This window comes from Papio anubis, chromosome 1 (genome assembly GCF_008728515.1).
Source record: "Papio anubis isolate 15944 chromosome 1, Panubis1.0, whole genome shotgun sequence".
Taxonomy (NCBI): Eukaryota; Metazoa; Chordata; class Mammalia; order Primates; family Cercopithecidae; genus Papio; species Papio anubis.
In genome coordinates, this window is record NC_044976.1 from 50,570,386 (window position 1) to 50,588,332 (window position 17,947).

The 17,947-nt window shown below is 44.0% G+C and overlaps 1 protein-coding gene and 1 long non-coding RNA gene across 4 annotated transcripts in view; one reads left to right on the forward strand and one right to left on the reverse strand.

Moving 5' to 3' along the window:
• Positions 1-4,208: 4,208 nt before the first annotated feature.
• Positions 4,209-15,163, reverse strand: LOC108586984. The gene is made up of 3 exons (XR_001905084.3): positions 15,069-15,163; positions 14,672-14,826; positions 4,209-4,354 (listed from the first exon to the last, which is right to left on the reverse strand). It is a non-coding gene; the product is annotated as an uncharacterized LOC108586984 (long non-coding RNA).
• Positions 15,164-15,264: 101 nt separating this feature from the next.
• Positions 15,265-17,947, forward strand: part of ZFYVE9 (zinc finger FYVE-type containing 9) — a 200,964-nt gene continuing 198,281 nt past the window's right edge. For all 3 annotated transcript variants that reach the window (XM_021941549.2, XM_031668706.1, XM_031668716.1), the window contains exon 1: positions 15,265-15,670. The gene's annotated coding sequence lies outside the window, so the exon portion shown is untranslated. The remainder of the gene's footprint in view (positions 15,671-17,947) is intronic.

Sequence of the window (17,947 nt, forward strand, 5' to 3'; positions counted from 1 at the left end):
CCATACTATGTGTTCTCCTGCTTCTACGTTATTGCATACTCTATTTCTGCTGCCCAAAAAACTCTTTTCCTATCTACTGTCTTCCCTCCCCTCTACCCAATTCACCTAGCAAAGTCCTGGAAATTTTTCAGGTCTCAACTTAGATGACATTTCCTCTAAGAAGTTTGTCCTGATCCTTAAGTTCAGGTTAAATACCCCTGATTTGTGTTCCTAAAGCACACTGCACGTACCCCTTAAGATTGTAATTGCCTATTTCCTCATCTGCTTCCACCACTAGAGTCTAACGTCTGTAAGGAATAGTGCCTTGCTTACCACAGAACACTGTGCCTGGTACATAGTAGCGTTCAATAAATATTTGACCAACTGGCTGAATTAATGAACTATTTGGTGATTTCATTGCCTGCATCTTCTAACTTCTGGCTCTATACCGTAGCTTTCAGCATCTGCTTCTGGCCTCTCTTTGGTTAGGTTGACCTATTCTCTTTTTGCACCCTAGATAACTTCCAAGATTCTCAACTCTGTATGCTTTCTTACAGTCAGCATCATCTACAGTTCCAGTTTGCACAGTCCACTCTTTACCCCCAAGGAATCCAGGATATCAGTGCTGGTCCACCTTCACCACTACTTCTACTGCCCAGAGTGATTCAGATAATAAATAACATCAGCTACCATTTAATGAGCACCTACTATGTGCCAATTCCTTTGTATATGTAGCAGACATTAGCCTCATTTTATTGATGGGAAAACAGGTCTTTCTTTTCATATCCAATAGTTACTCAGGATTTGAACTCAGGTCTGTCTGTTTCAAAGCTTTTCCTATTACACAGTCTTGAAAGTGTTATTGTATCTTTTTTTTTTTTTTTTTTGAGACTGAGTCTGGCTCTGTCCCCCAGGCTGGAGTGCGGTGGCCGGATCTCAGCTCACTGCAAGCTCCGCCTCCCGGGTTCACGCCATTCTCCTGCCTCAGCCTCCCGAGTAGCTGGGACCACAGGCGCCCGCCACTTCGCCCGGCTAGTTTTTTGTATTTTTTAGTAGAGACAGGGTTTCACCTTGTTAGCCAGGATGGTCTCGATCTCCTGACCTCGTGATCCGCCCGTCTCGGCCTCCCAAAGTGCTGGGATTACAGGCTTGAGCCACCGCGCCCGGCCTATTGTATCTTATTATATCTTATTATTATCTTATTGAAAGTGTTATTATATGTTATTGTATCAGGTTTGACAGAAAGTATGGGTGTTGGTAGGAGAGAGGGACAGGGGTAGCACTGATGTACAACCTTTTGGAAAGGGAATTTGGTAATATCTAACAAAACTACATATGCATTATTTGATCAGGCAAAACTAAGAATTTGCCCTAAAGATACATTTACAACAACAGAAAAACACATATGCACAAAATTATTCACTGCAACATTGCAATTGCAAAATACTGGAAACAATCTAAATACCTAATTATAAGAGAATGGTTGAATAAATTACAGCAGCAGTTCTCAAACATTTTGGTCTCAGGTTCCCTATACACTCATAAATTATAAGGGACCCAAAACATCTTTTGTTTCTATAGATTATATATATGGATATGTGTCACTTTAGAAATTAAAATAACAATAGTTGGCTGGGCATGGTGGCTCATGCCCCTAATCCAAGCACTTTGGGAGGCCGAGGTGGGCGGATCACTTGAGGTCAGGAGTTTGAGACCAGCCAGGCCAAAATGGTGAAACCCCATCTCTAGTAAAAATACAAAAATTAGCCGGGTGTGATAGCACGCATCTGTACTCCCAGCTACTCTGAGGCAGGATCATCGCTTGAACCCGGGAAGCAGAGGTTGCAGTGAGCCGAGATTGTGCCACTGGACTCCAGCCTGGGTGACAGAGTGAGACTCTGTCTCAAAAAAAAAAAAAAAAAGTATTGATGGAATGTATCTCAAAATAATAAGAGCTATCTATGACAAACCCACAGCCAATATCATACTGAATGGGCAAAAGCTGGAAGCATTCCCTTTGAAAACTGGCATGAGACAAGGATGCCCTCTCTCACCACTCCTATTCAACACAGTATGGGAGGTTCTGCCCAGGGCAATCAGACAAGAGAAAGAAATAAAGGGCATTCAAATAGGAAGAGAGGGAAGTCAAATCATCTCTGTTTGCAGATGACATGATTGTATATTTAGAAAACTCCATCGTCTCAGCCCAAAATCTCCTTCAGCTGATAAGCAACTTCAGCAAAGTCTCAGGATACAAAATCAATGTGCAAAAATCACAAGCATTCCTACACACCAATAACAGACAAACAGAGATCCAAATCATGAGTGAACTCCCATTCACAATTGCTACAAAGAGAATAAAATACCTAGGAATACAACTTACAAGGGATGTGAAGGACCTCTTCAAGGAGAACTACAAACAACCGCTCAAGGAAATAAGACAGGACACAAATGAATGGAAAAACATTCCATGTTCATGGATAGGAAGAATCAATATTGTGAAAATGGCCATACTGCCCAAAGTAATTTATTGATTCAGTGCTATCCCCATCAAGCTACCACTGACTTTCTTCACAGAATTAGAAAAAAACGACTTGAAATTTCATATGGAACCAAAAAAGAGCCTGTATAGCCAAGACAATCCTAAGGAAAAAGAACAAAGCTGAAGGCATGACACTACCTGACTTCAAACTAAACTGCAAGGCTACAGTAACTAAAACAGCATGGTATTGGTACCAAAACAGATATATAGACCAATGGAACAGAACAGAGGCTTCAGAAATAACACCACACATCTACAACCATCTGATCTTTGACAAACCTGATAAAAACAAGCAATGGGGAAAGGATTCCCTATTTAATAAATGGTGCTGGGAAAATTGGCTAGCCATATGCAGAGAACTGAAACTGGACCCCTTCCTTACACTTTATACAAAGATTAACTCAAGATGGATTAAAGACTTAAACGTAAGACCTAAAACCATAAAAATTCTAGAAGAAAACATAGGCAATACCATTCAAGACACAGGCATAGGCAAAGACTTCATGACTAAAACACCAAAAGGAATGGCAACAAAAGCCAGAATCAACAAATGGGATCTAATTAAACTAAAGAACTTCTGCACAGCAAAAGAAACTATCATCAGAGTGAACAGGAAATCTACAGAATGGGAGAAAATTTTTGCAATTATCCATCTGACAAAGGGCTAATATCCAGAATCTACAAGGAACTTAAATTTACAAACAAACCACCCCATCAAAAAGTGGGTGAAGGATATGAACAGACACTTCTCAAAATAAGACATTTATATGGACAACAAACATATGAAAAAAAGCTCATCATCACTAGTCATTTGAGAGCTGTAAATCAAAACTTTCCTCCTCAGTCCAGTCCATGTTTACATCATTAGAAGCCAGGTTTTCACACTCTAGCCCAGGATCTTTGAGATACCATCCCATGCCACTTAGAATGGCGATTATTAAAAAGTCAGGAAACAACAGATGCTGGAGAGGATGTGGAGAAACAGGAACACTTTTACACTGTTGGTGGGAGTGTAAATTAGTTCAACCATTGTGGAAGACAGTGTGGTGATTCCTCAAGGTTCTAGAACCAGAAATACCATTTGACCCAGCAATCTCATTACTGGGTATATACTCAAAGGATTATAAATCATTCTATTATAAAGACACATGGACATGTATGTTTATTGCAGCACTATTCACAATAGCAAAGACTTGGAACCTACCCAAATGCCCATCAATGATAGACTGGATAAAGGAAATGTGGCACATATACACCATGGAATACTAAGGAGACATAAAAAAGGAGGAGTTCATGTCCTTTGCAGGGACATGAATGAAGCTGGAAACCATCTCAGCAAACTAACACAGGAGCAGAAAACCAAACACTGCATGTTCTCACTCATAAGTGGGAGCTGAACAATGAGAACACATGGACACAGGGAAGGGAACATCACACAACAGGGCCTGTTGAGGGGTGGGGGGCTAGGGGAGGGATAGCATTAGGATAAATACCTAATGTAGGTGATGGGTTGATGGGTACAGCAAACCACCATGACAAGCGTGTATACCTATGTAACAAACCTGCATGTTCTGCACATGTATCCCAGAACTTAAAGTATAATAAAAAAAATAGTGAACCCATTATCTTTTAATATATAACTTATTTTAATGAAAGTAACTATATTTTCCAAAACAAAAAAGTGAGAAGAGTGGCATTGTTGACACTTTTGCAAATCTCTTTAAAGTCTGAAAGACTTTAGAAAAGACAGTTGGATTCTCGTATCTGCTTCGGCATTCAATCTGTTGGAAAATGCTGTATATGAAGAAAATCTGTCCTCACACAGATATGCCACTGGAAAAGTAAGGAGTATTTTAATAGTCATTTCTGATATTTGTGGATATTTTTTATACTACATCAAAACTTGACAAGTGGTAATTTCTTTTCCTTCCTTCCCTCCCTCCCTCCCTCCCTCCTTCCTTCTCTCTCTCTTTCCTTTCTTTCTTTCTAAAACTTGAGAAGTGGTAATTTCTTTCTTTTCCTTCCTTTCTTTTTTTTTTTTGGCAGGGTCTCATTGTCAACCAGGATGGAGTGCAATGGTGCAATCATAGCTCACTGCAGCCTCAACCTCGTGGCTCAGGTGATCTTCCCACCTCAGCCTCCCAAGTAGCTGGGACTACAAGAATGTGACACCATGCCCAGCTAATTTTTAAGTATTTGTAGAGACGGGATCTCACCATGTTACCCAGGCTGGTCTCGAACTCCTGGCCTCAAGCAATCCTCCTGCCTCAGCCTGCCATAGTGCCAGGATTATGGGTGTGAGCCACCACGTCTGGCCACAGGTGTAATGTATTAAAGGTGAGTTGCAATGCGGACTCTGAAACTGAATCAGTGAACTTTTCATACTGTTACATTAAATCCATTGCTCTATATTACATTTTAAATAGATACTTTATCTATATGTACTTTTTTTTTCTTTTTCTTTTTTTTCAGACAGTCTCACTCTGTCGCCCAGGCTGGAGTCCAGTGGCATAATCTCGGCTCACTGCAACCTCTGCCTCTCGGGTTCAAGTGATTCTCCTGCCTCAGCCTGTAATCCTCAGCTGGGATTACAGGCACCCGCCACCATGCCCAGCTAATTTTAATATTTTTAGTAGAGATGGGGTTTCGCCATGTTGGACAGGCTGGTCTTGAACTTCTGACCTCAGGTGATCTGCCCACCTCAGCCTCCCAAAGTGTTGGGATTACAGGTATGAGCCACTGGGCCTGGCCTATATGTACTTTTGTAACATCATGCATTCGTTATTTGAAAAAATACTGGTTCATGGCTGGGTGTGGTGGCTCACGCCTATAATCCCAGCACTTAGGGAGGCTGAGGCAGGCAGATCACCTGAGGTCAGGAGTTTGAGACCAGCCTGGCCAACATGGTGAAAAATACAAAAATTACCCAGGTGTGGTGGCATATGCCTGTAATCCCAGCTACTTGGGAGGCTGAGGCAGGAGAATCACTTGAGCCTGGGAGGGAGAGGTTGTGGTGAGCTGAGATCTGCGCCATTGCACTCCAGCCTGGGTGACAGAGCAAGACTCTGTCTCAAGAAAAAAGAAAAAAAAAAGAAAAAATACTGGTTCACTAAGTTATGCAGATCTTCCAAATGTTGACACATTTCACTATAGGATATTTTAAAAAAAAAACCCCAACAGCTAATATCTCCACCCATCTCTTCAGAAAAGTTTAGAAAGTGCTCAAGTTCATAGTGGTGAATACGAGTTTTTCAAAATTCTAATTTACTTATTTATTTATTTATTTTTAAGACAGAGTCTCACTCTGTTGCCCAGGCTGGAGTACAGTGGTGCAATCTCGGCTCACTGCAACCTCCACCTCCCTGCAACCTCCGCCTCCCGGATTCAAATGATTCTCCTGCCTCAGCCTCCAGAGTAGCTGGGACTACAGGCACCCACCACCACTCCCGGCTAATTTTCGTATTTTCAGTAGAGACGGGGTTTTGCCATGTTGGTCAGGCTGGTCTCGGACTCCTGATGTCGGGTGGTCTTCCCATCTTGGCTTCCCAAAGTGCTGGGATTACAGGTTGAGTCACTGCACCTGGCCTCAAAATTCTAATATTCATTTGAAAACTTGAATTTTATCATTGGCAACAAATACTGTTAGTTGTTTTCCTGGAAGTGACAGTCTTACTTTGTCCATTTTCTAGAAAATGTCTGCCAAATTTCCAACTCTGGATAACCATAGCTTGTCTGTTCAAGGTAAAAATGATGTTCAAACAAAACTGGGGCACGTGTGTGTGTGCATGAGTGTGTGTGTGTGTTTGTATTTTCTAGCTGTGCTCAGTGAAAGAGCCTAGAAGCAATGACATTATAGCAGCAATGAAAACAACTAGCACATAGGTTTTTATTTCTTTTTTTTTTTTTGAGACAGAGTCTCGCTCTGTCGCCCAGGCTGGAGTGCAGTGGCGCGATCTCGGCTCACTGCAAGCTCCGCCTCCCGGGTTCACGCCATTCTCCTGCCTCAGCCTCCCGAGTAGCTGGGACTACAGGCGCCCACAACCGCGCCCGGCTAATTTTTTGTATTTTTAGTAGAGACGGGGTTTCACCGTGGTCTCGATCTCCTGACCTTGTGATCCGCCCGCCTCGGCCTCCCAAAGTGCTGGGATTACAGGCGTGAGCCACCGCGCCCGGCCATAGGTTTTTATTTCTAATGACCACTCTCTACTAAGTAGAACTTGGGCTTTTAGGGGAATGGGTGATTCCAGGGATGGGGCTGGGAAAGTACAAGGTGCCCCTGGGACACAGCACCAGAAAGTAAGGGAAGTCTTAAAAAATGATGAAGAAATGTTAAAAGAATACAGAAACCAGCTGAATCTGAAACAATTTGTGCATCTCTATATAATAATCATTACATAATTCATAGAATAAAAATCAATGAGTTTATCTGATATAAACAAAGTAATAAATGAATAAATGGAGAATAAAAAAGCTATCCCTTATAGCAGAAAGACAAATTTAAAATATATAAGGAATGATAATGATGGAATTAGAAAATTATCATTTGGCGACCATTATAGTAATATTGGCTCAAGCAAGAATAACAAATGAATGTTAAAAGTGGATAGTCTCAAATTATCTCCCACAAGATATTTAATAATTACAAAGAGAAAAACCGTTACTTTACAGTGGAGAAATCTGGTTGAGACCATCTTTTTTTTTTTTTTCGAGACGGATTTTCGCTCTGTCGCCCATGCTGGAGTACAGTGGTGCGATCTCGGCTCACTGCAAATCCCACCTCCTGGGTTCATGCCATTTTCCTGCCTCAGCCTCCCGAGTAGCTGGTACTACAGGCGCCCACCACCACGCCTGGCTAATTTTTTTGTATTTTTAGTAGAGATGGGGTTTCACCGGGTTAGCCAGGATGGTCTCGATCTCCTGACCTCGTGATCTGCCTGCCTCAGCCTCCCAAAGTGCTAGGATTACAGGTGTGAGCCACCGCACCCGGCTGCCAATACTATCTTAAGTGAACAAAGTTACTCTCATCAGTGATGAGACATACAAGTATCACATGACTCTGGATAAGATACACTGAGAGGGACACAACTTCAATTGTGTAGTATTACTGCCCAAAATGCATAATCTGAATTTAATAAAGAAAAATCAGAAAAACTCAAAATGAGGGATATTTGAAAAATAAATGGCCTGTATTCTTTAAAAATGTAAAGACGTAAAAGAAAAAACACTGAGAAACAGTTCCAGATTAAAGAAAATAAAAGAAACTTGAAATTTATTATAATGTGTGATCCTGCACTGGATCCTGAACCAGAACCAAAAACTTATTTTCTTTTTCTATAAATAATATTAGGCCAGGCATGGTCGCTCACGCCTGTATTTCCAGCACTTTGGGAGGCCAAAGAGGGCGTATCTCCTGAGGTCACAAGTTCGAAATTGGCCTGGCTAACATGGCGAAAACCCATCTCTACTAAAAATACAAAAATAAGCCAGGTGTGGTGGCACACACCTGTAGTCCCAGCTACTTGGGAGGCTGAGGCAGGAGATGGAGTCTCACTCTGTTGCCCTAGCTGGAGTTCAGTGGTGTGATCTCAGCTTACTGTAACTTCTGGCCTCCCAGGGTCAAACAGTTCTTGTGCCTCAGCCACCCAAGTAGCTGGGACTACAGGTGTGATCCACCAGGCCCAGCTAATTTTTGTATTTTTAGTAGAAATGGGGTTTCACCCTTTTGGCCAGGCTGGTCTTGAACTCCTGACCTCAGGTGATCTGCCTACCTTGGCCTCTCAAAGTGCTGAGATTATGGGCATAAGCCACTGTGCCTGGCCTGAAAAAAAAAATTGTTTTTTTTGAGACAGAGTTTTGCTCTTGTTGCCCAGGCTGGAGTGCAATGGCGCAATCTCGGCTCACAGTAACCTCCACCTCCCGGGTTCAAGTGATTCTCCTGCCTCAGCCTCCTGAGTAGCTGGGATTACAGGGATGTGCCACCACGTCTGACTAATTTTGTATTTTTAGTAGAGACGGGGTTTCTCCATGTTGGTCAGGCTGGTCTTGAACTCCCGACCTCAGGTGATCTGCCTGCCTCAGCATCTCAAAACTCGGGGATTACCAGTGTGAGCCACTGTGCCTGGCCAAATTTTTTTTTTTTGGTAGAGATAGGGGTCTTGCTATGTTGCCCAGGCTGGTCTCATACTTGTGAGCTAAAGTGATCCTCCCACCTTGGCCTCTCAAAGTGCTGGGATTACAGGTGTGATCCATCATGCCCATCCAAGGTCACAGATGAGATCACAGTACTGTATCAATGTTAAGTTTTAAATTTTGATAATTATACTGTGATATATGTACTCTGTCTTTGTTTTGATGAAATACACAGAAAAATATTTAGGGATAGATTAGAAGATTACGATGGGCCAGGTATGGTGGCTCAGGCCTATAATCTCAGTACTTTGGGAGGCTGAGGCAGGAGGATTGCTTGAGGCCAGGAGTTTGGGACTAGCCTAAGCAACACAGTGAGACCTCGCCTCTACCAATAAATAAATAAATAAATAAATAAATAAATAAATAAATAAACAAACAAACAAATAAGCCAGGTATGGTGGTGCATGCTTGCAGTCCCAGCTACTCAGGCGGCTGAGGCAAGAGGGTTCTTTGAGCCCAGGAGTTCAAGGCTGCAGTGAGTTGTGACTGCACCACTGCACTCCAGCCTGGGCAACAGAGCAACAGTGTCTCTTAAAAAAAATAATAATAATTAGGCTGGGCACAGTGGCTCACACCTGTAATCCCAGCACGTTGGGAGGCCAAGGCAGGCAGATCACGAGGTCAAGAGATCGAGATCATCCTGGCCAACATGGTGAAACGCCTTCTCTACTAAAAATACAAAAACTAGCTGGGCTTGGTGGCATGTGCCTGTAGTCCCAGCTACTTGGGAGGCTGAGGCAGAATCACTTGAACCCAGGGGGCAGAGGTTGCTGTGAGCCAAGATCACACCACTGCACTCTAGCCTGGGCGACTGAGTGAGACTTCGTCTCAGAAAAAAAAAAAAAAATTACAATAGCCTCTTTATACATCTGATATGGTTTGGCTATGTCCCCACTGAAATCTCATCTTGAATTGTAATAATCCTGTGTCATGGCCAGGGGAGGTGGCTCACACCTGTAATCCCAGCACTTTGGGAGGCCAAGACAGGCGGATCACAAGTTCAGGAGTTTGAGACCAGCCTGGCCAATATGGTGAAACCCCATCTCTACTAAAAAACTAAAAAAATTAGGCCGGGCGCGGTGGCTCAAGCCTGTAATCCCAGCACTTTGGGAGGCCGAGACGGGCGGATCATGAGGTCAGGAGATCAAGACCATCCTGGCTAATACAGTGAAACCCCGTCTCTACTAAAAAATACAAAAAACTAGCCGGGCGAGGTGGCGGGCGCCTGTAGTCCCAGCTACTCGGGAGGCTGAGGCAGGAGAATGGCGTAAACCCGGGAGGCGGAGCTTGCAGTGAGCTGAGATCCGGCCACTGCACTCCAGCCTGGGCGGCATAGCGAGATTTCGTCTCAAAAAAAAAAAAAAAAAACTAAAAAAATTAGCCGGGCATGGTGGTGCATGCTTGTAATCTCAGCTACTTGGGAGGCTGAGGCAGAATCGCTTGAACCTTGGAGGTGGAGGTTACAGTGAGCCGAGATCGTGCCACTGCACTCCAGCCTGGGCAACAGAGTGAGACTCCATTAAAAAAAAAAAAAAAAAATCCCGTGTCAAGGGTGGGACCAGGTGGAGATAATTGAATCATGGGGGCAGTTCTCCCTCCCCACACTGTTCTCATGATAGTGAGTTCTCATGAGATCTGACAATTTTATAAGGGGCTTTCCCCTTTGTTTGGCACTCATTCTCTCTCCTGCTGCCCTGTGAAGAGATGCCTTCTACCATGATTGTAAGTTTCCTGAGGCTTCCCCAGCCATGCAGAACTGTGAGTGAATTAAACCTCTTCATTATAAATTACTCAGTCTCAGATATTTCTTCATAACAGCTTGAGAACAGACTAATACAAAATCTATATCTCTCTATAGAGATAGAAGAAACATAGAGCAAGAGTGAGACAGAGAGTGATGAAGCAAATGTGGTTAGATATGGGTGAAAAGTATGTGGGATTTTGGGGTACTATTTTTTCAACTTTTCTTTAAATCTGATATTATTCCAAAATTAAAAAATCAAAAAATTCCACAAACATATAACATTTTGAACTATTTCCTTCTAAGTATCATATTTATATATTTTGTAAGTATAAAAAGCACATAATTGGGATAATGGTCTTTTTTTACTTAACACTGTCTTATTAACTTGATATTGAATCATCAGCAGTTTTCAATATTTAAAATTATTTAAAAACAATTGTTAATGGATGCATAATACTTCTTTGTGTTGAGTGTTTTTTTTGTTTTGTTTTGTTTTTTAATGGAGTTTCCCTCTAGTTGCCCAGACTGGAGTGCAGTGGCATGATCTCAGCTCACTGCAACCTCTGCCTCCCAGGTTCAAGCAATTCTCCTGCCTCAGCCTCCTGAGTAGCTGGGATTACAGGCATGCACCACCATGCCTGGCTAATTTCTGTATTTTTAGTAGAGATGAGGTTTTGCCATGTTGGCCAGGCTGATCTCAAACTCCTGACCTCAGATGATCCACTCACCTTGGCCTCCCAAAGTGCTGGGATTACAGGCTTGGGTCACAGTGCCTGGCATGTGGAGGCATTTTAATTTAATTTATTTAGGGTTTTCCTCACATTATGTTATAAACTCACAGTAAAACCTACAATTAACATATTTTTGCATATATCTTTGTCCATATATTTGATTAGTTACATATCCTCATCTCCTAGAATGAGAACTGCTTTGCTAATTTTTTAAAAATAATTTTTTTACTTTTAGAGGCAGGGTCTCACTCTGTCTCCAAGGCTGGAGTGTAGTGGGGCAATCATAGCTTACTGTAACCTCCGCCTCCTGGGTTCAAGTGATTCTCCTGCCTCAGCCTCCCAAGTAGCCTGGACTACAGGCTCTTGCCACCATGCCTGGTAACTTTTTTTTTTTTTTTTTTTGAGACGGAGTTTCACTCTGTTGCCCAGTCTGGAGTGCAGTGGCGTGGTCTCAGCTCACCGCAACCTCCGCCTCCTGGGTTCAAGTGATTCTCCTGCCTCAGCCTCCTGAGTAGCTGGGATTACAGGCACACATCACCATGCCTGGCTAATTTTTGTATTTTTAGTAGAGATAGGGTTTCACCATGTTGGCCGGGATGGTCTTGATCTCCTGACCTTGTGAGCTGCCAGTCTCAGCCTCCCAAAGTGCTAGGATTACAGGTGTGAGCCACTGTGCCCGGCCGGGAGTCTTATTTTTTGTGGGCCCTGAAATTTAAGGGAAAAGTCCTAAAAAGTCACTGAGCATGTGGGATGCAGGCTATCTACAGTCTGATGAGGGAGGTTCAGTTCAGCTTAACATTCTCTGGGGTGTACTTTGTGCTGAGACTGGTTCTAGGGACACAGATATGAATCAAACACTGAACCCATCCCACAGGGGCTTACAATTTGGCAATGGAGACATATAAGTAAATAGATACTGACTCTACAGTGATGAGTAGTTACAAATTACAAAGCACAAGGGTTAATAGGAGCATGGAAGGGGTTTTGTGCCTTCCTTTAAACAAACTTTTATATAGTATTTACTTTTTTGTTTTTTGTTTTTTTTTGAGACTGAGTCTTGCTCTGTTGCTCAGGCTGGAGTGCAATGGTGCGACCTTGGCTCACAGCAACCTCTGCCTCCCGCGTTGAAGTGATTTTCCTGCCCCAGCCTCCCGAGAAGCTGGAATTACAGGCACTCGCCATCATGCGTGGCTAATTTTTGTATTTTTGTAGAGATGGGGTTTCACCATGTTGGCCAGACTGATCTTGAACTCCTGACCTCAGGTGATCCACATGCCTCGGCCTCCCAAAGTGCTGGGATTACAGGCATGAGCCACCACGCCCGACCAGTATTTACTCTTATATCCAAATAGAACATGCATTCATTCCTTCTTCCTTTTTTTCATTCAGTTCACCTATAATTTATTGAGCATATTTACTAGATCAAAGTGAGTGGCAGTGGAGTTGGACAGGAGAAGAGAAATTTAAAAAGCAAAAAGGTAAAATTTATCAGGCTTTGTAACTACTTGCCCAGGAGAAAGAGGCAAGAGTTAAGAATGAATCCAAGATTTTTGGCTTGGGCACCTGGGTGGATGATGGTGCCATTCACCAAGTCAGGAAACGGGTATCTTTTTGGCCTGAATTTTAAAAACTAATTTTAAAGAGCAAAGAATATTTTGCTTGGGGTGCTAGAGCTTAAACTCTGTTGAAAAAAAAATTCTTAGAATATTGGCTTTCTACAGGATGTAGACAGTATAAAAATGAAAGTGGGGAGGTCTACCAGGTTGGGAATAGAGAGACATTTTACAGTTGCTAGCTAATAGTGGAAATCAATGCAAAATTGAGAGTAGGGTAGCCAAATCAATTGACAGAAGGCCAAAGTAGATTAAAATGAACAAGAGATTTACAGTAGAAGAGAGGAAAACAGGTGAGAGACATTTTAGGAGCAGAAGGCAAACTGAAAACGATGGAATGAAATTGTAGCGTATGAAAGGATTTAAAGTGGACTACTCTGATCGGGGAGGAGGTGGTGATGATAAAGGCAGCTGCTTTCAGCAACAAGGAGAGAAAGTGTGAAGCAAGAGGAAACTGGTCTTGGGAACAAATGAATCATCTTCTTCATGTAGTAGCTATGCCCTGGGTTGCATGATTATTCATAAACAAATGCAGGTTTCCTGTGGTGGCAGTGATCTAGGCATGAAAAATACAGTGCTAATATTAGGTTACAGAGTTAATGATCTCAATCAGTAGAAGGGCCCATTTCTCTCGACTGAAAATTTTGTAGCAACAAATGACCCTTACAGCATTTTATTAATATTGCTGAAAGCACTGTTGGGGCATCAGGTTGGGGACTGAAGGGAATCTCAGGGTCTACTTACAGCTTTTCCTTAAGTTGGATGTATTTCACATGTAAAATGGTGGTAGCATAGCACCTAACTCATAGAATCACTGCGAGGATGAATCACGGTTTCCCTTAGAGCCCCAGTTTCTCTTGTTATAGAAAGGGTATAGTGATTTTTTTGTGACTCAGGAGTATGTGGCAAAGGCACAGTTAGGATTATACAGGAACAGCTTTCATTAAGAGAGCTACTAGGTGACAGCTTCTCCGTGGTGGCTGCTCAATTATTAAATGAATGATTCCTGTAGTTTCTCATTATTATTTATCATCATTAGGCCATAACCTAAGGTAAGGTGAGATTGCCTTATAACATTTTTTATACATAAAAAATACTGGTTGCATGCTGATATCTGCTGTACAATAGAATGTCATAGGATCCAGTGTATGAGGCTCTATTCTTCTGTAGAGGGTGTTACATAAACCCATTAGTGAAATTTAGGGAAGTTGCACCCAGACTAGGGAGGATGAAGAATGGAGCATCCATCTTTTGATAGGAATATACTTACACACACATACACACACACACACACACACAGAGAATGAGAAACAAAAACAGATGAGTACAAAATTGAGCCTAAGAAAAAGAACTGGAACCAATAAAAATTGGAACTAGCATTTATTGAGTATCTTCTATGGGCCAGTCTCTTTATCTCCAATCTGCACAACAACCAGCAAGGCAGGCAGGAGAAAACTGAGGTTCAAAAATGTTACATAACTTGCCCAGGGTCATAAAGCTATAGATGACAGAACTGGAACTGGTAGTGTCAGTATGCGTCTGACACCAAAGTCACTACACATTCTAGTATACCACCACTCTGTCAAAAAAGTGTATTTGGAAAATTTGGGGATCTGAGGATTTGGAGAATTATCTTTCCCTACTTCCCCTTTGACAGTCTTGTTTGTTTTTGGTTCTGACGTTTGCACCCTAGAGGCTGATTGGGATCAAATATGGGGCATCTGTAAACAGAATGATTCCATAGCCCCCACTGTGTAATAATTTCCTTCCTTCAGAGCCGTACTAGTATTCGGCTGGGATGAGGGGTGGAGGTGGGAGAGAAGAGGTTGGGACGGGGAGGGTGTTAGTAAAAGATAGGTGATTCTTTGCTTACCTTTAAGTTGTATATGAATTTCAGGACAACCCTTTGGCTATTCTCTTCTCTGGCTGGGCATATGTATACATATGTATTTTCATTTTTGTTTTGTGGGGGTGGTGGTTTAGGTGTTAAGGGTTTGGTTGGTATCTGTAGGAAATTTCTGTAATGATCTACACAGTAGATAAAAAAAAAAGTTAAGGTCAAAGACAATTCCTTCGTCTGTTTTGGGAGAGGAGTGTGTGTATGTTTGAAAAAAAGGTTTGTTCTGGGTCACTCTTCTTTCATCCAGACGCATTAAAGGGATTAGAACGGGGTCTCCCCGCCACCCCCGAAGCCGGGAGAGACAAACGAAGGGATTCCCTTACATTCCTGCTCTCAGGTGCGGGTCCGAGTGACAAGAACGTTCACGTACCTTCGGGAGAGAAGGAAAAGGTGCTCGGGTCTGGCGGGGGGCAGGGAACGTCAAGGGTTTGGTGGGAACTGAGGGGCTTCCGGTTCCCGGGAAGTGGAGTCCCCGGCCGGCCGCGGGCCGCGGGCTGCGCAGGGAGCGCGGGGCCCTAGCCGCCCCCAGGCCGCGCTCCTTAGCGTTCCCTGCGGCTCGTGCCCGGCGCGGCCGCCGCAGTCCCGACGCCGTAGCCGGACGTGGGGTCCAGGGGGCGCTGTGGCCCAGCGGCGCCGGCGGCAGGAGCGGCCACCCGACGCTGGAGGCTTCGCTGAGGATCCCCGCCTGCTGCACCTCGGTCGTCCCGCCGCAGCCTTGCGCCCCCGGCCTGGCTCGGCGGCGCTCCTCCGGGATCCGCGTGGCTGCCGCGGCCCGGGCGCCGATGCGGCTGGGCGGGTGCCGGGCCTCAGCAGCTGTAGCAGTAGCAGCCGTAGCCGCAGCTACCGCAGCTCCTACAGGAGTGGGAGGTTTCGCGGTGGCGCCTGGGGCCGCGCCGGTGCCCTCCGGAGGAGGCTTTCGGCTCAGGGACCACCCCCCTGGCCATGCTGAAGCGGAGGCGGCCGCTGCTCGAGGTGAGTGTGGCGCGGCGCGGTCCGGGGCTCGCCCACCTCCCGCTGCTTGTGGGGGCCTTGGCGGCAGCCCTCGGGCCGGGCGGACGGGGCGTCCTGCCACTGCGGCCGCCTCCCCCACTCTGCGGTCCTGGGGCCTCAGCCCTTTCTGCCTGCGTCCCCCGGGAGGCTGAAGGCCGTGGGGGGCGACTAGGCCCCGCGCCGTTGGGAAGCCCTCGCCCCGGCCTCGGTTCCGGCGCGGCCCGGTGTGTGGAGCTGGGGGCCGGCAGGAGCACGGCCGCCTTTCGGGTTTGCACGGGCCCGGGCCGAGCGCAGCCTCTTAGCCTGGGCCCTGCACGTACATCCCAGAGGGAGGTAGATGACGCCTGTTTGCAAACAGCTTTGGCTTCCCCGCGTCCCATACCGAGTATCTCAGAATCCCGGTAGTGGCGGGGGAATGGGGAGGAGAAGAAGGCCAGGGTGAGAATTGGGGTGCAGAGAGTGCGGGACCAAGAGAGCCCGTGGTACTCCTAGAGTGTCATTCATGGATCTGACTTGCTCGAGAACAACCTTTTGCGTCTTATTTGAGGTGAAATTTCATCACCTGCCGGTTGCTCAGCCCAGCCTCCTTGTATTTGTATCTTGTCTCTAAGCGTGGTCTGCCTTGGAGAAAGCCCCATCGCATCTTTGCGATGCTAAGTTTTCTAGATAAACACTCACAGTTATAAAAACGTCTTTTACAAAGGTCTGTTCCCCCCCCCCCCCCCCCCCCGCCGCCAGAGGAAATATTTTTATGCTTCAGTGTTCGGTACGAAAATGTTCCACTTAAAGAGATCCAGATAATGGTTGGCAAGAGGATTTTAAGTCCTCTTTAAGTGCCAGCTACTCTAATAAATACCTGAAGGAAATGGGACACATACTAAATTTTAGAAATAAAATGATTTGTTCTGATATTAATGTTGGAAAATGTTAGTACTTACAGTTTGATACCGTAAGTCAGATGTTTATGTTTTGTGAGAAATGTGATTACAGGTTATTCCTGTTTTCCTGTTATGTGTGTGAAAGTTATAAGACTTATAGGTACTTGCAAAACTTTTATAATCATGAAAAAATATGCTTATTGTAGAAAATTTGGAAAGTATAGAAACGTACTGTGTTGGCTCTTAATAAATAATAATAGGAGAAATCACCCATAATCTCACAGATTGTAAACAGTACAGGTTTATAATGGGCTTGTACTGACAGTGATTTTTAAAATTATTTCTGTATATTAGGTTTAAAATTATCTGACTGCTCCATTTTACATTGCCATTTGTATAGCACCTATAAAAATATTTTACCAAATTACATTGGAACCGTAGTTGAATTCATCAATTGAAACAGAAGAATATGGGTAACTACCTAAAAGATCCCTAACTTAACTTTCTATGCAGCATGGGGTCTCCATGTAGGGAGAAAGTTTGGCATGGTACACGTTTTTGAAGATCTACTGTCTTACATGCTGTAGGCTTGCATTGTTTTTGTCAGATTTTAAGTATTTCTGTTAATTATTGGCTTGATTACCAGTTATTTTGGTAGGTTAATTTAGATTTTTAAAAGTCGAATTCAGGCGAAGTGTGATGGCTAGGCTGAATTGGGAGGACCCCTTGATCCTAGGAGTTCCAGTCCGGCCTGGGCAATGTAAGCAAGATGCCCCTCTCCGAGGCAGGTGGATCACGAGGTCAGAAGTTCGAGACCAGCCTGGCCAATATGGTGAAACCCCGTCTCTACTAAAAATAAAAAAATTAGCCGGGTGTTGTGGCACGCACCTGTAGCCCCAGCTACTCTGGAGGCTGAGGCATGAAATCATTTGAACCCGGGAGGCAGACGTTGCAGTGAGCCTAGATTGGGCCACTGACTCCAACCTGGGCAACAGAGCGAGACTCCATTCGAATACAGTTCGAATTCAGTCGAATACAGTTCTCAGTGTGTCCCTAAAGACCACCAACATTAGAATCAGTTGAGAGTGTTTGTTATATATATAACATAGGTATTATATGTAATATATGGATTCTTGGTCCCTTGAATTGAAATTCTAGGGATGACGATGGCCCAAAGAACTTTATTTTTATCAGTCTCCCTGATTCTTAGGCCTACTGAAGTTTGAGAATCACTGATACAGTAAATTTAAAATTAACTAACCTTGCTGAGCCGAAGGAAGGTGTCTGTTTTCTAGCAAAATTACAAATCTTTAGTGGCAATAGTCATTTCTTTTTTTTTTTTTTTTCCCCACTTCCTTGCAGCTCCAGCTCAAAGGATGTC